Below are 25199 nucleotides of genomic sequence, written 5' to 3' on the forward strand. Positions count from 1 at the left end.
GGACGATGCCCCAATTGTAAACGTTGGTTTACTTACAGGACTAAAAAGCATATACCTTAAACACACTTGATTCACTTTAATATTGAGCCGCTGCGGCCGCGGTAATTAACCTTTCACCTTTATGTTATTCACAAACCTTACGTACATAAAGTCGCACAGTGAATGCACTCTGCGTACGTACGCCTAAAGGGCGTGGTGACTACACAGTTTGCGTACACAGGCCAATACGCTGTTAGCACAATGCAGCAGCCCGTGTGGCTGTAAATACACTTTAATACCTTAGCAGGGAAAGGAAAACACGACACCAGTTTGTATTTAAAAATGCCAGATTCCGACACCACAACATATTATTACTGAAAGGGGGTTACAATAACAAAGCAATACAATACAAAAGAATAATGGCTACAGTCAATGGTACATACGTGTTTGTTTTTTTTCACCTGCGCTTCCCAGTCTGGTCCTCAGTCATCTGGGTAGATAACCTTTAGAGTCTGTATGTGACCAGGCATGCAGCTGGCTCTTTTATACAATCTTCCAAAACTTAACACAATGGATACTGTAATCTCTTTGTCCATTAGACACAGGGATGGTCATTTACAGTACAGGAGAGGTCATAGGTTGGTTTGAATAGGTGGGCGATGTCTGTTCCAGATGCACTTGTGGGTGGTCTCCGCTGGGTACCTGCCGCATACCAAATGTACAGTAAATACAGTTTATATTTATATTCTGCTCCTGTGCATAACTATTCGCAGGAACGTGCGATCTTCTGCAAACCAAAACTGGAATTTTTCCCTTAAAATACCCTACAGCTGGATACCAAACACCACCTTATAATCTTGTTCTGTCCCCTCCTATCCTGTAAAGGTGAATCCCTTTGTTCTGATACCATTTAAACTGTTGTAACTTGCTGGTGTGGTGCAGGGAGACTATGTGTACATTGTGCACTATTTGGATTAAATATGTAATGTGTTTTGATGGCTTTTCCATGCGTTCACAAACTCTACTGTAAATACTCATACCACGCGCTAATGCACAGGACCGCGGGAGCGACCATATACAAATTGCGAATATGCGCACGCACGGCAGAACAAGTACATGCACGGAGGCCATCTGTGTGTAGCTTGTACGTGATGTGTGTACTGCAATATTTTTCGACTTCAACAAGCCTGAATCATAGCTGGAGAGATTTATATCTAATCCTAAACACGCAAGATCTGACACCAGAATATGATGTTTTGTCTCTTGTTGGAATCCGAGTCTGTCAGGAATAACCCCGCCAGGGCTTGTATTCCCTTGGATCCCAGAAGTTCGGGTGGGCTGGGTCTTCGGAGAACTGAGTACACCCATCTCTAGTTTGTATACACATTTGCAATTTCTAATGTGGATTTGTCTCAAGCCAACTTAATTGATGAATACATTTCTAGAAATGTGCTAAAATAAAACAGCATGTTAAAATTACTAATATTAAACATACTAATAGAATATAATGGAATTCAGCATATATCCTATCTAATGTATTTCAACATCCATGTACTGTAGCTCAAATATATCTAATACCTCTTTTCCACCAACATAAAAATCCCAGGTTTTTACACTTTAAAGCACATCAACCCGGGATTTTTGACAGTTGAAATGGGCCCGAGCAGGGTCTGACCCGATTCCCCCACACTGCTTTTTATCTGGGTTGGGCTGGGGACCCAGGAATTTGCTGGGTTATAGACCTGGCAATTTCCTGGGTCTGCAGTTGAAAAGCAGTAGCGGAGAGATGAGTATAAATTGTGTCTGTACTAACTTCCTGTTCTGCACTTTCAGGTTATTACTGTGTTTCTCCAACTGCAAGGGGCATTGAGAGCTAGATATATAAAACTCTATGGGGGATATCCAATTATCCCTGGTAAAACATCGGGTCTGAAAAACTGACGTTTTTGGTAATTTTTCTGACTTTTTTCCAATGTTTCACCTATTTTTTTTTTTTTTACAGGCTATCCAGATTGATCACCTGTAACCAAAAACCCTTTCTCCCGAAAACACGCAGCTTCAGTGAAACCTGTGTGTTTTCTTGTGAAACAGCCCCGATTTCGGACGAAAACGGGGCTGTTTCCAGGGATTCTGCTTCGCCTGCCGGAGGCAAGTGAAACAAAATCCCAGATAAGCCGTGGCACACGCCGGCTTATCAGGTCTAATTAGATAGCCTATGATGGAACAATTAGCCCCGGTAAATTACCGTGGCTAATTGGATATCCCCCTATATGTGCTACTTTATAGATGCATGCACGTGCACTGAATCGCTTTTTCACAAAGATATATATGTGTATGTAGCCCCTGGTTGTGGCTACCACGGTGTACAAGGGTTATATCTAGTATGTGTGCCTCCACCCAAGTCGTGTCCCTGTTCAGCTAAGTTGAAAAGGGGGTTATAAGGGTAGACTTGGGGATACCCTGTTGCACATAATATACATTTCAAAGCCCACTCAATATCTTAATTCTTTTCTTATTCTTTCAGGTTACCTGATGCGCCGTTACACCTCTGTCAAAGTCAGAAAAATATCTCTATGCACACTACCATATTTGCACCTCACACAGGTCCGTGGTGCGCATGCGTACGCTCTCCCGTACGTGCGCATACTCACAGTCGCGGGCACCCGCAGGCGCATGGTATGCGTATTTACGGTAGAGTTTATGTGGTTGTAGCGTGCGACTCAATCGTAACATATTTTCAGTAATAATGTATTTTGTAGATCATGGTCCCTTTGATAGATTCTGAAAGTTTGGTTAATATAGAATGTTTATGAACAGAGGAATCCCTCTTTGTTTGATACGAAGGGTCAGACAGGAGTAATACAGTGGTGTTTAGTATCCATCGGAAGAATATTTAATTAGAAATATTCCGGTGTTGGTTTGAAGCAGATCAATCGCTCGTGCGAATAGTTATGGACATAAGAAGTTTATGAACATTTACTTTATTTGCACTTTATTACCCATGCGGCGGGAAACCCAGTTTCCCTCCCACCTGAGCAGTTGGAAATAGTCACAGCCCACCTGTATGAATCAACCTATGACCTTTTGTTATAATGCGAAGCCGAATTCCTATGTCCAATGAACAATGAGATTGTAGGGACCATTGAGTTGTATTGTGTGTGGGGCATAAATAGGCAGGCCGACCGTATCCAGTTCTCTCTCTTCAACGGTTCTCATTGCTGATAATCGGGAGCTGGATATCGAGGCGCATGCGATCGTTCCCCTTGTGCGTAAGTTTTCTCCGTAATCATATTGTCTTACTGTGAGCCATCTCTCTCTCTCTCTATCTCTCCCTCTCTCTCTACTCTTTCTCTCGTATTTTCCTTAAATTGTATTGTATTGTATTTCCTGTGTGGTTTATCTGGTTAGTTGGTTTATGTTATATTGTAGTGTATCATTTGTACTGTGATTCCTTTTGCAAGTATAATAGTTATAATACATATAATAGGTTTCGGACCCTAAGCCCAGGTATCTGTGTATTCTTTATAAGGGTTAAGTATTCTCTGAGCGTCGGTGACGCTCAAGCAGCTTTGTAGTTAATCAGGTTACACCAGGTTGCACTTACACTCTGTCTCTACACTAAGGTATACTGTGTATCTCATCGTTAAAGGTATAGATATAAAGGTTTAACGTTGTAAGCGTCTGCACCGCTGGTGATCTCCTCGTGGTCCCGAGCGTATGCTACGCTATAGCGAATCATTACGTTAGTCGGCAGCCAATAGCGTCCCTGCCTGTGATCACTGGGCCGTAAGCGAACGTGACGCTTGAGCGTCTCGACTACGGTTGAGCGATCGCTACACAACTTGCGTACCCTTACGGTACTTCTTACGTAGATAGCGTATAGCGTTCTTAGACCTCTTAAAGTGTTTTATATACGATAAATATTTAGCTTTATCAATTGGGGGCTCGCCCGTCCTTCACATATCTGCACTAGGTAGATCAGCAGACATTATCCCTCAGCAAAGGGCGGGAGGTTGTATCCCTCGTAGTGCTGACAGGATAAGCGTCTGCTTCGCTTAGGTAAAGAGTGCTGAAGGAATCCGGGAACCGGAGGTAAGAACAAAACGCTAGTGTCTTTTAAAACTGTTTATTTTTCTGTCTTGCGTACACACGCACGCACACATATATATATCTGCATTTCTTTTTCTTTTTCATTTTCGTATATCACTCTCCTGTCTGCCAGTTTTTATAGTTGATAGAAGTGCTAAAAGAGAGTTGCCGTTATTTCATAGTTTAAGAGTAATATAGTTAAAAGATAGACAAACACACAGTTTTGCCTGGGAGATAAGGCGAAGTCAGTGTGTTTGTGTGGTAGATGATCAAGGATCATCTACATTGATAAAAGTATAAATTGTGTTACGGTGGATCTTTGCTTTGCGTATACGTGTCTCTAACAAAGACTTGCATACGCAATCCAAAGGCCGACGCACGAAGCGTACGTTACGCAACGGAGCGTCCGGTTACGCCCACGTAGCTCAAGTCATGATAAGTTGATTTTTAACGCAAAGCGATAAATAACGCAAAGCGATAAATAACGCGAGGCGAGAAATAACGCAAGTCTATTTTTGGGTGTCCGAAATTTAGTTAACAGATCCTGCTCCTAATTGGTAACACACCTGATCTGAAGAAAAATTTCTGCGCAGAAATAGAAATAGAAACAAAAGTGTACATGTGATGAGTGAGTGTTTTTACAATTTTTAAAGGTTGAACCACAAGAAAAGTCGAGTACTCGTGAGGTACATGCGTGTAAGTGACGTGCACGGTGGCTAGGGAGGCATCTCTGGTTAAATACAATTTTGAGCATTAGAGTATAGCAGACCAGGAGGTCATACTGTAACAAGACCAGGAGGTCATACTGTAACAAGACCAGGAGGTCATAACAGACCAGGAGGTCCAGGTACAGCCGACAAGGAAGTCCGCTATACAGTTCACAGGCACAACACCGAAAAGGGTTGGTGCAACACCCATATAGGCCATATAAGCTCTGGCTGAAGGAATTCGCAGTCGTAAGTTTCGATTCCATTGGTCTTTCCGTACATAAGCTTAGTTGTTTGTGTACTGAACGACTGGACCGCACGTAAGTGTGTGCAGTAGTTAGTAATCTGACCTAATACCATTAGAGTAAAGGGGTCACAAACGCTATCTGTACACTCTAACGTGATTTGTGTAATTTTTTTATTTTAAGGGAAGTTCGCTGCTCACTCAGGAACTATCCAACAACCAATAGTTACTGGAAAGAGTAAGTGTTCTTCGGATAACCCTCGCAGGTTCCAGTAAATAGAGGTTCAGGTCGCAGGGGCCCTAGGTCGAGTACGCCAGCACCATATCGGTGTGATCAGGTCGTATTGGTCGGCGTGGGCGAGTGAGTGGGGTACTCTGTAAACCGCCACCGTCAGCCTATTGTTGGCATTTGGTTTTTCGTAAGGGTTGGCTAAATAAAGCAACACTTTCGAACTATGGGGGCCACTTGTTCAGGTAGGGGGCGATCAACCTCGGTTCGGGTTGATTCAGTGGTCCGGCCAATTGGGTCGGCCAGGTATATAATGTGTGAGAAATATGGAAGTCACACAGAAACTTTATGTGATGAATGGGAGAGAATGACTGTACATGACGGGGAGAAATTCCCAAGAATAGGGAGCTTCAGCTCAGAAGTGTTACAAAATTTAAGGAGGAGGATATGTCTCATAAAATCAACAAAGAGACGACTCCAGCATTATGATTATTTACAGTTGTGGCAACAGGAAGGTGAGATACAGAGAGGTTTGGCTCAGGCGGCGGGATCTGGCTCTAACAGAAAACTGATTGCCACGGCCCCGCCGCCACCATACATATCAGGAGAGAAGTTGATTGCGGAGAAAGACGCACTAAGGTCTAACACAAAATCTCTTAGTAACTGTGTAAATGTTAATGATAATGTTAACCCATTAACCCATGCAAGTATTAACCCGTGCAAGTTGTACCCTGTTTTGAACTTTCCTCAGGAGTGTGATCAAGAGGACGAATCGGCAACGATTTCAGCGCTCTCTCTAGCAGCCACCATAGCAGAGACCACAGTAGGCACAGCTCCACCCACGAGATTAGTAAAGGCCCCTAGCGGAGGGATAGGTGAGGTCGTATCAACTGGTAAGTACGGCACCATGCATTATGCTGAAACTATTTCACCACAGCCTGTAGAATCTACACAGAATGAGGTTGTTAGAATTACACCTGTTAGAGTAATAGCAGTGCCAAATGGGAAAACAGACGCATCAGGAGCCACTCCCATTAGGAACATTGCCATGTACACTCCATTTTCCCGAATGGAATTAAGGACCATAGTGTCTGAATTTCCTGACCCTAGAAAAGACTTAGTTGCCAGTCAAAAATACATCAGAGACTTAGGTAACACTGTAGAGCCCAACAATAAAGACTGGCAGATATTGCTGAGAGCATGTTTACCCTCAAATGTCGACGCAACTCAATTTTTAGCTGATTGCGGACTAGGTCATGATGTACCTCTTACAGATGTGTACAACCAAGATAATGTGAAAAGAATAAACTTGCAGCTAAAAGAGTATTTCCCAGCAGTAGCTAAATGGAATAAGATATTCTCCATTAAACAGAAGGAGTCAGAGACAGCTGCAGACACTTCCCAATTTCCCGGCTTTCTGGGGTTGGAGATGTTGAAACATAATAGGGACCTATCCACATGGTATTGGTGGAGCTTCAAACTAGGAGGGCTGGAGATATTAAACCTCCTGTCCACCGGTCTCCCACCATTTAACTCAAGTACCTCCCCTATCGTTAAAGGAAATGGCACTAGCCCTGATTTGCTGTGACCTTGAGGTACTTGAGAGCATACCCAACAATCTGTTTTGTTTAACACATTACCCACTAAGGAGTGATAGTCACTCAATGGATGCCGGTCCATATGGATATTAAAACTGGATTGGCATTTCTTAATGCACCCATCTTCAATGACATTGTTACAGAGCCTACAGATACAGTTTTCTTCAGCTAACAATCCGTCACAATTTCTTCTATGATCAATGCTATCGGATCGTTTTCTGATACTCGCCTTTGCTTGTTGGTTAGGTTGATCTTGGAAAACTACGCCTCCATCTTTATCATCAGAACTCATTCCAGAACCTCTATCGACCTCCATGGTACTCTCGCCGGAACAGACTGCTCTGGTCAACATCATGGTCAACAGGAAAATCCGGATCACAGTCTCTTGAGGCAAGTCCATCTTATAGGAGGAAACGGAGAAGAATGAGAAGGAGGAAAAATAAATTTGAGGGAGAGGGGATGGGAAGTGGAGAAAAACAATAAAAGGGAGTGGGGAGTCGACAACAGCTCTCGGTCTTCAAGGCTCAGGTGCCGCCTCAGTCCTCCTGGAACAGACACTCCAGTGATACAACCTCTACCGTCTGTTCCTTATCACGGGACTTCTCTGGATCAGCAACCTTCTTGCAGTGGGATGAATGGACCCAAGTCTCTCTCTCAGCAACCTTCAATGCTGTAGTGCTAGTCAATAAGACCTGGTATGGTCCTTCCCATCTGTCAATAAGGCAACCTGAGCGTAGAAAATTCCGTATCATTACATAATCCCCAGGTTCAATGTCATGACAATTACTATCAGGTAAATCAGGAATCACCAACTTCAGACTATCATTTTGATTCCTTAACTGTTTACTCATGTTAATCAAGTACTTTACAGTTACTTCATTGTTACATTTCAAATCATCCTGAGGGTTAATCATGACATGCGGTTGTCGACCAAACAAGATTTCAAAAGGGGACAGATTAAGAGGGGACCTGGGAGTGGTTCTGATACTGTACAATACAATGGGTAAAGCTTCTGGCCATGTCAATCCTGTCTCTGCCATCACTTTACTCAATTTATTTTTAATAGTGCTGTTCACTCTTTCGACCTTCGCACTCGCCTGTGGACGGTACGGAGTGTGCAGCTTGCTATCAATTCCCATCAACTTACACATTCCTTGAAAGACATCACCTGTAAAATGGGTACCCCTATCACTTTCGATTATTCTAGGGATACCATATCTACATACAAATTCCTGCACAATTTTCTTAGCAGTAAACATAGCGGTATTTGTAGCTGCAGGAAATGCTTCGACCCAATTTGAGAAAACATCTATACAAACAAGTACATATTTCAAATTCCGACAAGGGGGTAATTGTATAAAGTCAATTTGTATTACCTGGAAAGGGCCGCCGGCAGGTGGGATATGGGATGGTTCTGTAGGTATTGCCTTTCCAATATTCTTTCTCAAACAGGTAAGGCATGACATTGCTCTTTTACTCGCATGAGAGGAGAATCCTGGGGCGCACCAATAGGCTCTTACCAATTTGCACATCCCTTCCTTGCCTAGATGAGTCAACCCGTGAGCTGCCTCAGCCAGACATGGAAGATATGCTCTGGGGGCCACTGGTTTACCATGTCCATCCGTCCAGAGTCCTGAAGACTCCTGGCCACATCCCTTTGCCTTCCAGACTGCCCTTTCCTGTGCTCAAGGAGTCATAATGGATGTTGGGAAGTTTCTCCTATGTATCTTAGGTGTTATCATAACGATCGGTTTGATATTTAGATGCGGTCAGGCTTTAATGAGGTGCAATCGTCGTACTAAGGTAATGAGTTTAAGGAGTGAGGAAACTGTAATTAACCTGGATTTGATTTACGACCCAACGATAGAAACAATGATGTGATGAAAATGCGATTATACGGTCCGTTTCTTTCACCTGTTTTTCTGGTTTTTCTCCAAGATAAAAAGACCCACTTGGACGAGGAAGTTGACGAGACGCTATACAGACAACGGATAGACCAAAGAAGAAGTTTTGACCACTTGAGATATGGACATTTGATGAACTTTGCCATGGATCCCCAGTTTCCCTAGAATTCTTAAACTTACGCTAGCCCAACATTTTTTGTAAATCTAATGGCATTGACAAAGCTTATTGCTCACGCCTAATGAGCAAAACAGCGCAAAGAAGACGACTTTCAACTGATACCGAACAAAACTTCAACCGACAGATGTACATTAACCTGACATAGAATACCACCGCATTTACCGTAATTATGTCTTTTCTTCATTTCTACAACCCTCAGGTAATGACACACATAGTATAGGGAATACAGGCACAGATATCAGCAATCACATATTCCCCCATTCATGTATCATCAACTAAAATGTGCTCCCCATTTTGTTCAAAATCCGAAAAGAGCTCGGTAAAGTTTGACAGCCCATCCACAGACCCGTACCACGGGATAAGAAGGAATTCAAATGTATACTTCGCAATACCTCGAAGCTTGATTTACAACACGTACGGCACGATGATACATGACCCCCCAAACACGGATTCATACACACATGCTTCTGCTATCTCACTAGGTCATACCCTCTTCACACCTACTCCTCTCTCCTCCCTTACCCAACCATGGAAATGAATTAACCCCTAACATATATTTTTCTCCTTTTGAAATGTTTTCAGGAATTGGCAGTTATTATTGACTGCCAAAGGGTGGACTGTCAAAGTCAGAAAAATATCTCTATGCACACTACCATATTTGCACCTCACACAGGTCCGTGCTGCGCATGCGTACGCTCTCCCGTACGTGCGCATACTCACAGTCGCGGGCACCCGCAGGCGCATGGTATGCGTATTTACGGTAGAGTTTATGTGGTTGTAGCGTGCGACTCAATCGTAACATATTTTCAGTAATAATGTATTTTGTAGATCATGGTCCCTTTGATAGATTCTGAAAGTTTGGTTAATATAGAATGTTTATGAACAGAGGAATCCCTCTTTGTTTGATACGAAGGGTCAGACAGGAGTAATACAGTGGTGTTTAGTATCCATCGGAAGAATATTTAATTAGAAATATTCCGGTGTTGGTTTGAAGCAGATCAATCGCTCGTGCGAATAGTTATGGACATAAGAAGTTTATGAACATTTACTTTATTTGCACTTTATTACCCATGCGGCGGGAAACCCAGTTTCCCTCCCACCTGAGCAGTTGGAAATAGTCACAGCCCACCTGTATGAATCAACCTATGACCTTTTGTTATAATGCGAAGCCGAATTCCTATGTCCAATGAACAATGAGATTGTAGGGACCATTGAATTGTATTGTGTGTGGGGCATAAATAGGCAGGCCGACCGTATCCAGTTCTCTCTCTTCAACGGTTCTCATTGCTGATAATCGGGAGCTGGATATCGAGGCGCATGCGATCGTTCCCCTTGTGCGTAAGTTTTCTCCGTAATCATATTGTCTTACTGTGAGCCATCTCTCTCTCTCTCTATCTCTCCCTCTCTCTCTACTCTTTCTCTCGTATTTTCCTTAAATTGTATTGTATTGTATTTCCTGTGTGGTTTATCTGGTTAGTTGGTTTATGTTATATTGTAGTGTATCATTTGTACTGTGATTCCTTTTGCAAGTATAATAGTTATAATACATATAATAGGTTTCGGACCCTAAGCCCAGGTATCTGTGTATTCTTTATAAGGGTTAAGTATTCTCTGAGCGTCGGTGACGCTCAAGCAGCTTTGTAGTTAATCAGGTTACACCAGGTTGCACTTACACTCTGTCTCTACACTAAGGTATACTGTGTATCTCATCGTTAAAGGTATAGATATAAAGGTTTAACGTTGTAAGCGTCTGCACCGCTGGTGATCTCCTCGTGGTCCCGAGCGTATGCTACGCTATAGCGAATCATTACGTTAGTCGGCAGCCAATAGCGTCCCTGCCTGTGATCACTGGGCCGTAAGCGAACGTGACGCTTGAGCGTCTCGACTACGGTTGAGCGATCGCTACACAACTTGCGTACCCTTACGGTACTTCTTACGTAGATAGCGTATAGTGTTCTTAGACCTCTTAAAGTGTTTTATATACGATAAATATTTAGCTTTATCACCTCGTTCCTTTTCGACAGTGGTAAGTATTCCAGTAGAAAGCAAGAAATAAATTGAGCTAACAATTCTATAAATGCATAAAGTGATATTTACTTTCCAATTAAGACCTGACAATAAGTTTCTAAGATATAGGTAACCTATAACTATTTCTGATTCTTATGCTAAGCACTATGAATAATAAGTCGAACTCACACTGGTAACAACACATTAATTCATCTAAATTGAACTTTAACATTTGGCTCAAATATATAGGAGATATTCTTCTCTATTAACCTAGATAGAACAAAAGGTAAGGTCATCCATTAGGTTGGACTGATGTAGTCTATAGGGTATATATATATGCATATATATGTATGTAACCAAGTCTTAATATTGATGGGTTGGTAACCTCCTAAGAATATAGAGGAAGTCCCCTAACAGTACGGTGTCCTTTTTAGTTAGTTTAAAATCCAAGTACTTGGTTTATTAAGATGGCCAGTAGATAACTGAAGTGACTGTAGTCTCTTTCCTGAATTTTAGCGTAATTTATCAGTGGCTACCACTCCATTATATATATAAAATCATACCCTTCCAAACGTGAGATCCTCTTATAATGGTCCCCCTTAAAGTATTTGTATTTCCAATTTTCCTCGCTACACTTATTGAGTAGAGTATAGCATTAGGGTTCCTAATTGGTGATTATTACAATTCCACTATCGGGGCGAGGATACCTTCAGGAGCTGGGTAAAGTGTCCTTCCGTGGTAGAGATACTCATCTATTAGTTATGGGTAACTGTCAGTCCTCTACCCTGTTTCCTGCTAGGCATAGCAATTTAGTCTGAGATATTATAATAACTCCAATCCCACCGCACGGTGCGTTACTTAGAGACTTTTTATGCTACCACATCCTGGCAAGGATGTGGGTTGTCAGTGTGTCTCTTATTGCAGTAAGGAGGGTCAGTGCATGTAGCAGGGGCTTACTGATATTATAACTCCTCAGGGTGTGTATCTCCTGTCAATCTACTAGGCTCAAAGGATACGGATAAGCCCTGCTCAACTTGGCTATCTTGGGTGAGTAGCGCATTTGCGGTGTTATACGCTGCGGTGGGTCCTTAATGCATATCTGAAGGCTAACTTTGCTGGTCGTTGTAATTTCTTACAGGGGGTAGCCGACACTGGGGGGAACTTATCACTCACATTGTCAGTTAACAGCACCAGGAGCCGCCATCCCTCGGTGGGTTCCTTAATAGCCTTTTTCACCCAAATGGCATACAGGGGAGATGTATTAGCGGTAGATAATCACTGCTCTCTGCTGATCCTTAACCGCGATCTCCGCTCCCCCAGCTCCACCGTCTTCAGCGCTCTCTCTCTCCCTGCTGATTTTGTCACTCCAGCCGATACAGAAATTCCGCTCCCCCGGCATGTAAGTCCTGCTGCGTCCGGTTCACCGTTCAGCTCTCTCCCTGTTGCCACTCCGTGCTGCCTCTATCTGCGCACCAGCTTCAACCGCTCTTCTCTCAACGTCCCCATCCCGGTCTCTCTATCGCGGTCCTTGCTCTCCCCCTGCCCGCGAGTCCCACGAGCTTACCGCGGGCGATCTTAACCTCATTCATGGGCCATCTTAGTAATGTCTTAAGTACAGTCCTCTTACCCATACAATACAAATAGTACAGTCCTTATTATAAAAGGTTATTAATCAACCTACATACAATATAACTCATATAATACAGTTTATACTATATCTATTACAAAGAGCACTAATCATGCTACATGTATATAAAACTGCAAGTAAGACTTACAGTTGATTCTGAGATACAGGACAATATGGCACACAGGACAATATGGCCAAAAAATATAAGATTAATGAACTAGATAATATACAATGTACAAGATGCTATACAATGGACTTGATGATATTCTAATGTGCATTCACTCAATAAGTCATCATACACAATTTTGACATTCATCATGTCAACACGAATATGTTGACAGTTATGTTGAGAGGGTTAACATGCCAGCATCATATATATCAACACCTGCAAAATGTTGACATGGACAGAATGTCAACATAGGAAATATCAACATTGTGAAAATGATGACAATCACATTAGGGTTAGTGGTAGGCCTGTATTAAGGGTTAGCTAATAAGACTGAGATCAGACAAAATAATACCCCTTTCACACCGCCAATGCTGGATCCCACCTGGGAATTGAAAACGGGTACTTCCCGGATGGGTTCCGGCATTGGACGCTGCTGCTGGCTTCCCCGACCAAGCAATATGCCGGGTGGGTTGCCATAGCAGCGGGGGGGGGGGGGGGCAGAGCCGGCAGTGTGGGTGGAGGCGGAGGCGGTGCGCCTCTCCCTGTTGTAGTAAACAGGTCCTGGGTCGCATCGACCCGAGAGCCCATTTACGCTGCCATTGACCCGGTATTCAACCCGGGTATAACACTGCTTTATTCCTGGGTTGAATTGCCTGGTCAGGCGACCTGGGATTTCCGACCTGGTGCTTTCACACTGCACGTTGACCCGTGTCGACCCGGCAATATGTCGGGTCGATACCGGGTTATTTGTGCGGTGTGAAAGGGGTATAAGTGATCTCATCTATCCACTGGCACTTTGTTGAATGGAGCCCAAACATTTATGTATTCATACAGTACTTTAATCATTTGCTTATAGCCTAAAAAGTAAAACCTATTATTAATTCTTACTGATAAATGTTTTTATGTTAATATCATTCGTTATCCAAAATGTCCAATACAATGGTTCTGATCTTTGGGATAATTTAAATTCAGAACCTGTTCCTTTTATTTATTCACTATAATAAAATGTCAGCTATATCTTGCAAACTTAGAGTGAAGATTTGAGCTATAGAAATATGTGCTGTAAAGCTATTATACCAATCTAGCCGGACTATCACATCACAAATATTGACACTGTGAGCCTATTATTTAAAAAAACATAATGTGAATCTCAAATGGTGAATTGATATGACAAATACATATTTAATGAAATCATATATTTATTGATACTTCTTTGATTAAATCAATCTTGGAGAATTTTAAAGGGCTGTAATACACATCAATGGGGACTATATATATATATATATATATACTTAGAAAAATTGCAGCGTCACTCCAGGACTTTGAAAAATCTTAGTAAATTTATTAAATCACAGGTCCAACGTTTCGGGGTCCGTAACCCCTTTGTCAAGGTGTGTGTGAGTATAAGTGACAAACCTCTTACCTTAAATACTGTGCTCCACCACGTGTACGGCAGAATCCTCCCCGCGCTGCTCACCGGCTCCGGGACCTGGAAGTTTCCGGCGCTGGGCTGATGACGTCACGTCCTCGCCGTCGCTCTGCTTCCGGTCTCCCGTTGCTATGGCATTGCGTCTGGCTCCTGGCCTGGTTGCCAAGGCAACCCTGCCGTTTACCATTGCGCTATTGCGCCGGGGTCTGGAGGGTGCAAAAATAGTGATAATGTGACATGTTAAAAGGATGCTGGCATTAGGAAATACCTAATCTATAATAAAACATATAAATTTTGTTTAAAAGAACAAGTGAAGAAATGCCTAACATGGCTATCGGATTCACTGAACAGGCTAGAGCCCCCACCTTCATTAAGCATAAATGGGATGGTGGGATAAGATCTAAATGCTAGATCTAAGGGAGTGAAAGGATATACGTAGCCCTGCCACCTCATGCTCCTGTTCACCCGTGAGTCTGCAAATAAATAATGTACAATTAATTTGTGATTGCACAGCTGGCATAGTCCATGATTTCACTAGGTTCTTCATCTCCCCAGCGTGTTCCAGAGTATTTGATCATTGAGGCCATTCGGTCTGATTGTTTCTAGTTTAAAGATCCATCTTGCCTCCAACTTCAACAGCTTGCTATGCCTATCTCCCTCTGATACTGCTGGGTACGTGGTCAATCACCATCTGTTTTAATGAGCTCAGGGGGTGTTTTTTCTCAACGAAGTGTTGAGCGACAGGTTGCTCCGACTTCCCACTCTTAATGGCTGCTGTGATGGCCGAACGGTGTAGTGCCATCCGTTGGCGTAGATCTCTCATGGTTTTACCCACGTAGCCAAGCCCACACGGACACATAATGAGGTATATGATATATGTGGTGGTGCAGGTCATCACATGGTTGATTTTGAAATCCCGGTTCTTACTGGGGTGTTTGAACGTGTTGCCCACCATCATGTATTTGCATGTGGTACATCCCAAGCATTTATAACATCCCGGTGCTTTACTCAGGAAGTTCCTTGATGTTACGGAATTGAAGCCGGTAATGTCAGCATGCACCACTTGATCTTTAATGCTTTTTCCCCTTGTGAAACAACACATGGGCCTTTTGGATCTGAAACAGCTCAATTTGTCGTCACTTGCCACTATGGGCCACAACGCTCTTGTCGCTCTTTGTGCAATTGGACTGGAAGTGCTGAATTTGCTGGTCCAGGTTATCACTTCTTGGGGACTCTTCTCTGTTTTGGATAGCAACTTTTTCCGTTCCAATTTCAGAACTTCCATTTTCTGCTCCTGTAGCAGTCTTGTGTCATATCCTCTTGTACGAAATCTCTCTGCCACTTTATTCAGTTCAACCTCTAGAGTGGCGTGATCGCTGTGGATTCTAGCTGTTCTCAAGAATTGTGATCTAGGGAGCCCCCTGATGAGGGGTTTTGGGTGATGACTGTCTGCTCTGAGTAGTGTGTTTTTATCTGTTGGTTTGGAGAAGAGGGTGGTAGAAATGTGGTTGTCCTTAATTGTCACTGTGACATCCAGGTAGTTCATGGAGCTAGAGTCGTTGAGATGAGTGAACTTAATATGGGTTGCTTGAGTATTAATCTCTTCCATCATTTGGATAAATGTCTCCCTTGGTCCTGTCCATAGCATGAATACGTCGTCTATGAACCGACAATACAGGAGGATGTGCTGGGCTCTATCTCTGTTGTCAAAAAATAATCTTCTTTCTTCTTTGAACATGAATATATTGGCGTACGACGGCGCTACGCTACTGCCCATCGCACACCCGTTCTGTTGCAAGTAGAACTTGCCATCAAAAAGGAAATAATTCCTGTGTAAAGTCAACGATAGCACATGCTGACATTACCGGCTTCAATTCCGTAACATCAAGGAACTTCCTGAGTAAAGCACCGGGATGTTATAAATGCTTGGGATGTACCACATGCAAATACATGATGGTGGGCAACACGTTCAAACACCCCAGTAAGAACCGGGATTTCAAAATCAACCATGTGATGACCTGCACCACCACATATATCATATACCTCATTATGTGTCCGTGTGGGCTTGGCTACGTGGGTAAAACCATGAGAGATCTACGCCAACGGATGGCACTACACCGTTCGGCCATCACAGCAGCCATTAAGAGTGGGAAGTCGGAGCAACCTGTCGCTCAACACTTCGTTGAGAAAAAACACCCCCTGAGCTCATTAAAACAGATGGTGATTGACCACGTACCCAGCAGTATCAGAGGGGGAGATAGGCATAGCAAGCTGTTGAAGTTGGAGGCAAGATGGATCTTTAAACTAGAAACAATCAGACCGAATGGCCTCAATGATCAAATACTCTGGAACACGCTGGGGAGATGAAGAACCTAGTGAAATCATGGACTATGCCAGCTGTGCAATCACAAATTAATTGTACATTATTTATTTGCAGACTCACGGGTGAACAGGAGCATGAGGTGGCAGGGCTACGTATATCCTTTCACTCCCTTAGATCTAGCATTTAGATCTTATCCCACCATCCCATTTATGCTTAATGAAGGTGGGGGCTCTAGCCTGTTCAGTGAATCCGATAGCCATGTTAGGCATTTCTTCACTTGTTCTTTTAAACAAAATTTATATGTTTTATTATAGATTAGGTATTTCCTAATGCCAGCATCCTTTTAACATGTCACATTATCACTATTTTTGCACCCTCCAGACCCCGGCGCAATAGCGCAATGGTAAACGGCAGGGTTGCCTTGGCAACCAGGCCAGGAGCCAGACGCAATGCCATAGCAACGGGAGACCGGAAGCAGAGCGACGGCGAGGACGTGACGTCATCAGCCCAGCGCCGGAAACTTCCAGGTCCCGGAGCCGGTGAGCAGCGCGGGGAGGATTCTGCCGTACACGTGGTGGAGCACAGTATTTAAGGTAAGAGGTTTGTCACTTATACTCACACACACCTTGACAAAGGGGTTACGGACCCCGAAACGTTGGACCTGTGATTTAATAAATTTACTAAGATTTTTCAAAGTCCTGGAGTGACGCTGCAATTTTTCTAAGTGTTACCCGATCCAGAGCGGAGGGCACCCAGGCAATTGACGACAAGGACCAGGAGTGCCGGGCATTAGAAACTTTTTATATATATATATATATATATATATATATATATATATAATTTTAAAGGAATGGAAAGGAAAGTATATTGGGCTATTTATGTTTTTTTTTTTTTAGCTTAAGCCTTTTGCAGCATGCCCAATTTACAGCCAACCCACTCAGCATCAGATTTTTAATGATTAGCAGCTACATGCTTAATGTGTACATATTAAATTGTGGATATTTGGTAATCCCATCATTATCCTCACTTGGACTTTCTAGTATTATGTGTGTCACTGGTTCTCATTCTAACCTTTTTGCTACTGTCACAATGTTCAATTTATCGTGACCAACACATGTTTAAATACTGCAGTAAATAAAGAAAAATCCTAATTAAATATGAATCTGTATAATCCACAAATTACACCTACTATTTGTTCCAGCAACAATTATAAACTATATATTATAACAATTACATTGCTTTAAATGATTTTCACATGTTTGATCATAAATTATTTTAGCACATACATATTTTTAACTAGGAAAGCTGAAGCAAGCACTTGCATGTCCTAGACATAACCCCATCATCATGTCACATGCTAATATTATTGTCAGGGAAGGCAATTGTACATAAATGAAAAATCAATAATTTCTATCCATTTCCCACTGTTGAAGACTAAAAATTTCATGATAACAGGGTCTATGGGATAAAAATATATCCCATTAAGTCTAAGGTTGCTGGAAGAAAGCTAAAACCATTCTGTGTGGGGATAACTGATTGACAGATCTACTGGCTGGAAAAAAAAAACTAATTTATTGCTGACAATAATTTTTTATGAATTCTTTGATTGCACTGTTTCTCATAATAGCTAACTTATTGAGGTGATTGTAAGTTAAAAAAACAAATAAAAGATTCAACAAATGTGGAATCATTTTTAAAACAAAAAAGTAGGGAAAACCAACTGGGCATATATCACACATATCAATAAACTAATTATACATTTTGTCCCTATGTCCTGATGTTTTATGCATATTAGATATAATTTACACAAAAAAACCTGCACTTAAAAATTGTAGATTTATGCCCATATGCAGCAACCAATGCACTGCAATATTCACCCAGCTATATATCAGTATGTGCTAGATTTGCATCAGACATAAATAAACCCAGCAACACATATACATACTGCCAGGTCATAAGTGCAAGAAATAGCAGAAAAGGGCATTCATTAATAAGATTTATTTAAATGCAAAAAACCTTGCATAATACACAGATATAATAATTTTTAACACGCACAAATTAAAGTACTGAAATTTTTTTTTAATTTGCCTACAAAAAAAGTATGACAAATAAAATCTTGCAAGTGCTAGTTATCAACATCATCATCATCATCATCATCATCACCATCATCATCAACAAAACTAACAGACCCAACAGCTGTTTTGTTGCCATCAAAACCCGTATAAGGCTTCAAAAGAGTTCACACTGCCCAAAAATCTGGCTTTAGCACAGTCTATCTATGGTTCTATATTAAATATTTCACAATGATAAAAGTTAGGGGACTACAGTGCATCGGGAAAGTATTCACAGCGCTTCACTTTTTCCACATTTTGTTATGTTACAGCCTTTTTCGTAAAGAATCGCTCCTGCAAATACACAGCGGTAATGAGTATAACTGAGTGTATTCTGACTGAGCAAAACAGTAGTGTAGATCTTCGGCGTTTGTGTATTGCACATAACCTGAACTCCCTCCCTGTCTACTGCATGACCTGTGCAGGCTCCCAGGGTGGAAGGGCGATGGGCTAGCGCGAGGTGGTGGAAAATACTGTGCTTTTGAAATGCAAGTTTGAGTGTCCGAGTCCCCTAAGGCATAAACCAACACCGATGGGGAGGGGTCGCTCTTTGCAGTACTTTTACACATGAAATAGTGAATCTCTCATGAGGCGTCGTGGGCTAGCGATGAAGGCTCCCACAACACAGTACTGCAACTTTATTCACATTATATCATGCAATAGTGTCTCTTATTCTCGTTACATCATATGATAGTACCACATTACTCCTCACAGTATTGCCCCGTATTCACATTACACCACACCACATTGATCTTTATTCACATTAGACCATGCAGTAGTGCCCTTTCTTTATGTTACGCCAGAAAATATTGTAGTACACCTTATACACATAATGCCGCACATAAGTAATGCATTTTATATTTCAATTTTCATATTTCATTTCATAGAGCCGCAGTCACACACAGAATATAGGCATGTAGCATCTCATTTTATTCAGCAGAAGCTGATTGTGCCCCGTTTGGCTAGTTTGCCGGCTCTGTATTTTAAAATAGAAAAAATAATACTGTCAGTGAAAAAAAACACCTCATGACAGATACTGTACACAAGCTCATGTCTAAATGTACAGTGAGCAGTAATCCCTTGCAATTGGTCTTATATTAAGCCCTAATGGCTAGGGGACTTGGCCGCTGACTTACTGTACTGTACCATATCCCTGACTTTAATAGACCACACTGTTGCTTAAACTCCTTGTTTTGGGTCTGTATACTGTACATTATACAGTATTTATTAATTGATCATTCTACGGGACCTCATTGCCTCAGTGTACTGTTATTTTAGCTAGGGGATTGTGACGCTCCTTCAGCATTGCCCCGTGGCTTGCAAAACTTATGCCATCTCTCACTCCATATCCGAGCACTGCCACGTGGTGGGGGTTCAGGGGCGGCGGACATTTTGCCAGTGTGCTATGCGATCGAGTCTGGTGTACCGTAATGTGCATAAACCTCGATTATCCCTATTGCCTCTGTGTATTTTAGCTAGGGGATTGTGACACTCCTTCAGCATTGCCCCGTGACCTGCAAAACTTATGCCATCTCTCATTACATATCCGAGCACTGCCACGGGGTTTAGGGGCGGCGGACATTTTGCCAGTGTGCTATACGATCAAGTCCAGTGTACCATAATGTGCATAGATCTCGCTTATCCCTATCGCCCTTGTGTATTTTAGCGAGGGGATTGTGACGCTCCTTCAGCATTGCCCCATAGCCTGCAAAATCTGTACTGTTACTTGCTCCATAGCCGAGGGCCTCCATGGGGCAAGGAGTCACAGGTGGTAGCCATTTCAATTGAGTCTTCCCTGCTACAGAATTGTTTGTGTACCGTACGGTGCATAGAACCTTAACAGTAGAACTGCTCCTGCAGCTTTGCCCTGGTTTATGTGAATTAAAAAAAAAAAAAGTGTCTGGAAAAAACTAACATGCATTTGTACTTTAGGAATCGAACCCGGGACCCTGAGTATAGGAAGCGGAACACTTCACCACTTCGCCGCAGACAGATTAATTAATCCATTGGTTTTGATTATGCCATAATGTCTACGGTATTAGGACGCTAACATACTGTACAATATTCCTAATCTTAATAGGCAATAGTGAACTTCTAACACGTCCATTTGCGTCAGTGTACACTACTGGTTTTATGTTGTTTTGTCTCCGGGACTTGGACATATTCCTAAAGTACTGTAAATGGATCATATATGCTGTACTATTTGCGTCTGTACTGTATATACTGTATTAAATAATGCAGCGGAATGAGATGCTATATTTACTGTATGCAGCGTAATGAGATGCATTAGTAAAGTAGTCCTTACTATATATTTCAGTATTGTATTTTACGGGAGACCACACGCATGCGCAGTGGTGATTGTAAAAAGCGACATCTGGTGGATGATCGCAGGTATTAAATGTAAAGGTAACGCCAAACACTCTGTCTGCCTCCGTGCGATTGGTCATGCCTCTCTGTGACTAGGCGGGCCTCCCTGCGCCCCGGTATGCTGCGTATGCCCAATCGGGACTAATGACTCAGCCAGTCAAGATAACGGAGGCTACATCTGTATATATATATATATATATATATATATGTATGTACTGGTTGTTTGCGGACCGGCACTCCCTTACAGGGTTTCTGTAGCTCTGGTGCCCTCACTGGTAGGCACATGCAGATTAAAACACAAAAAGCGGCACTCGGAGACTTAAATGGTCAAAAATTGTATTCACTACAACTCTAACGTTTCGGGAATCCTATGTCCCCTTTGTCAAGGTGAAAAGCAAACGTACAAACAGTGAGTATTACCTTATAAAGCAGAAGAATCCCGCCAAGTGTCCGGCGCCCGCCCGGCTGCGCGCGTCCCGCTGCGTCTTCCGTCTCGATGTCAATGACATCATCCGTAGGCGTCCGGTTACCATGTTGACCCCTCACGCTAGTCGGCCAGGCTGCGGCGCTGTGTGCAATAATAAAGAACAGTGCCAATTCAAAAAACAGATCCCCGCCACCACTACTTAAAGGTCTTCCATAAGAACATATTAATGCTTACACAGAGATGCTTGCTGGGTGGTTACCCATATATGGGACCCTCTAATTAACACGAGTAAGGGGGTCACATTACTCATCCGATTCAATAAAATTATACAATTGTAGAATTTATTACAAGCACAAATAGGGCTAAATGGGGTAATGACCCCAGCAGTATATGCTGGGGCAATAACCCTAGTAATATTTAGAAGATGTTAGTAATGTAGCCAGCCAGCACCTCTGTTACTAGAAGAGTAGGTCACTTAAAGTCAAAGTCACCACTACAGTCATTAGAATATGTTCCAGCTCGTTTTTTCATTCAGTCCATTTGGGTTGGTGGTGTTAAGCTCAAAAATCCACTTGGCCTCTAATCACAAGAGCCTACCGTCCCTGTCCCCTCCTCTTACATGCTTGGGGACATGATCAATGATTAAGTGACGCAGATCTTTTATGGAATGTTTGGCTAAGGCAAAATGCCTAGCCACTGGTTGTTCCGAGTCTTTGCCTGCCAGGGCCTGCTTGATGGCCGATCTTGGCCGATGGCACTGTTCTTTATGATTGCACACAGTGCCGCAGCCCGGCCGACTAGCGTCCGGGGTCATTATGGTAACCGGACGCCTACGGATGACGTCATTGACATCGAGACGGAAGATGCAGTGGGACGCGTGCGGCCGGGCGGGCGCCGGATACTTGGCGGGATTCTTCTGCTTTATAAGGTAATACTCACTGTTTGTACGTTTGCTTTTCACCTTGACAAAGGGGACATAGGATCCCCGAAACGTTGGAGTTGTAGTGAATACAATTTTTGACCATTTAAGTCTCCGAGTGCCGCTTTTTGTGTTTTAATCTATATATATATATATATATATATATATATATATATATATATATCTGTGTGTATGTATGTATATATATATAACAACTTAGTCATAGTTCCAGTTTCCTCGGGGGCACTCTCCTTCACAAATCAAATCCAATCGTATTTTCTTAGATCATAATCGGCTTTATTGGGTCGACGTTTCGGCTCAACAAGCAGAGCCTTTATCAAGACAAGCCATACATATTCTCATATTGCAAAAAAGTCATAACTAGGATGAAATAACTCAACAGTACAACACTGTGAAAAGACAGACGGCCAAATCGGCATATGAGCCTTCACACATAACTCCTGGGCAATTATCCATACAGGGGCTCATCAGTCAATAAACCCTCACTGGAGGCATAAGATGGACGTCACACTGAATGGACGTCATCTGTGATTTACCTCTTGGAATGTACCTGTAAAATGAAATATGTGGGAAAGACAAAAAGACCCCTGAAAATACGGATCCAGGAGCACATAAGAAACATCAAAAACAAAGTAGAGAGCCATGCAGTTTCCAGACATTTTGCGGTACAACATGATTCCAATCCAGAGGAAATTACATTCAAGGCTATTGAACACGTGGTCCTGGGTGAGAGAGGAGGGGACCTCGCTAATAAACTTTCCAGACGGGAAATGTACTGGATCTTCCAGTTGCAGACTCTACATCCAGCTGGCCTGAATGAGGGATATGAAATTGCACCTTTTCTATAAGGTGCAGTATCCGCTACCCCTCTTTTTTATTCTCTATATACCGTGTTTATTCTCTTCCTTGTTCTGTATTCCACGTCATCCAATAAGACACGTTTTGCACTTTAAAAGATATTAAACAAGTGTTTCAAAATAACCAGGTCTTTGTTATCATGGTGTCTGTTTGAATCCGCGTACAGTCAAACCACACTGGTATGCCCAATCTCGCCTGATCTTGGAAGCTAAGCAGTGTCTGGGCCTGACCAGTACCAGGGAGGGAGACTACCTGGGAAGATCAGGTACTGTAAGGATAACAGTTGTTGTATAATACACATTGACCTATTGATAAGCACTTTTATGGAATCAAATTTTTTTTAACCTGGTCTCGGGTACTTTGATGTCTGTTAAAATTCACATACATTCAAACCACGTTGGTACGCCCAATCTCGTCTGATCTTGGAAGCTAAGCAGTGTTCGGGCCTGACCAGTACCAGGGAGGGAGGCTACCTGGGAAGATCAGGTACTGTAATGATGACATACGAGCACCAATAAATAATGACCAAGCACTGTGGTATTTTATTGTCACCTGTTTGATATTAATTAATTCTAACATGTTGGATTACCATTTACACACTCCCGTTCCCCTGCACCTGTTTTATATATATATTTTTTTTTATTTTTTTTTATTCCCTCACGGTATCATTATCTAGATGAGCCCAATGTCACTTCTAATAATATAGATATGACTCTTAAATATATTCACTTTTACTGCACTGGCACTTTAAAATATAATAAATGACGTATGTCTATTTTTTATTATGGCTGTGTCTACTTTTAACTGTAGCCATGGAAACTATGCCTGTATTTGATTATCTGTATTATGATATGTTGATTCTATCATTTGTTTTCTATTATTTCATATATGCAACATGTTGCCATGGAAACCAAGCTGCCTGTGTCCTGGGACTGTCTGCATGACTACTCAAAGATGGCCGCCGCTGCCTCATTGAAAAATATGACAAGAAACCCACATAAAATGGACTCTCCCCGAGTGAGCTGGAGGAGACAAAACATCCCCTCTATGTAAAAGCAACACAGAATACCCGTGGGCGCATGCGCATTGAGATCCAGGAAGCCGGGAGCCGCCGCGTGCGCATGCGCGATCGCCGCCAGAAGTGGGGCGGAAGTGACGAACGGAGTCCTCCGTCACCGGAAGTGTGGCGGAAATGACTCCTGTTCACATTCTGGACGTTTTTAAACGTTATTTCATACTGTTTTTCACTCGTTTTCATCAATAATGGACATGCCTGGTGAGGATCTCACCCCTGATATGTTTTAAAATGAGCTTTGTACGTTCTGTTAATGTTTGTTGTCAGATCACATCACATGATTTATTATGATGTCACCACCTCATACCTAAGTGATATGGGTATAAATAGACATACAGCTTCATTCTGTCCCTACCCCTTGAAGAAGTCTGTTGAGACGAAACACGTTGGACCTGTACTGACCACCCAGTGTTTTCAAGTTAAGTTTATTTCCTATCCTTTATCCTTTTATATTTTTGTACTTTATTTTATATGAAATCTTTGCTTGTACTCCAAACATTTTAAAAAAACTGATTTTATTCTCATGTATTAAAAACTTTTTGCTTTTATATTTTTTGGTTTTCATCTTTAAAAAAAACATTTTTTAAACACGATCTTTTAGCCACATTAGTCGCCGATATCCCTATCCCCCCTATTTTTTTTTATATATATATATATATAGATATATATATATAGATATATCTACAGTATAATTGACAAGAATGCGTACAAGAAGTTTCCATTCCTTTAAATTTGGGCTGATGTATAAAAAAAAGCAGCCAAAAAGTCAATATAGAAGTATAAGATACTCATCACACCCATAATGTGGATCTCAGTTTTATATAATTATGCACTGGATATCAAGAGACTTACCGTATATACTCGAGTATAAGTCGACCCGAATATAAGCCGAGGCACCTAATTCTACCACAAAAACCTGGGAAAACTTATTGACTCGA

The 25199-nt window shown here is 42.1% G+C and overlaps 1 pseudogene; it reads left to right on the forward strand.

The window, feature by feature from the left end:
* The first annotated feature begins 23344 nt into the window (after nucleotides 1-23344).
* Nucleotides 23345-23463, forward strand: LOC135052635 (5S ribosomal RNA; annotated as a pseudogene).
* The last annotated feature ends 1736 nt before the right edge of the window (nucleotides 23464-25199 follow it).

Source organism: Pseudophryne corroboree, chromosome 2, assembly GCF_028390025.1.
Source record: "Pseudophryne corroboree isolate aPseCor3 chromosome 2, aPseCor3.hap2, whole genome shotgun sequence".
NCBI classification, from domain to species: Eukaryota; Metazoa; Chordata; class Amphibia; order Anura; family Myobatrachidae; genus Pseudophryne; species Pseudophryne corroboree.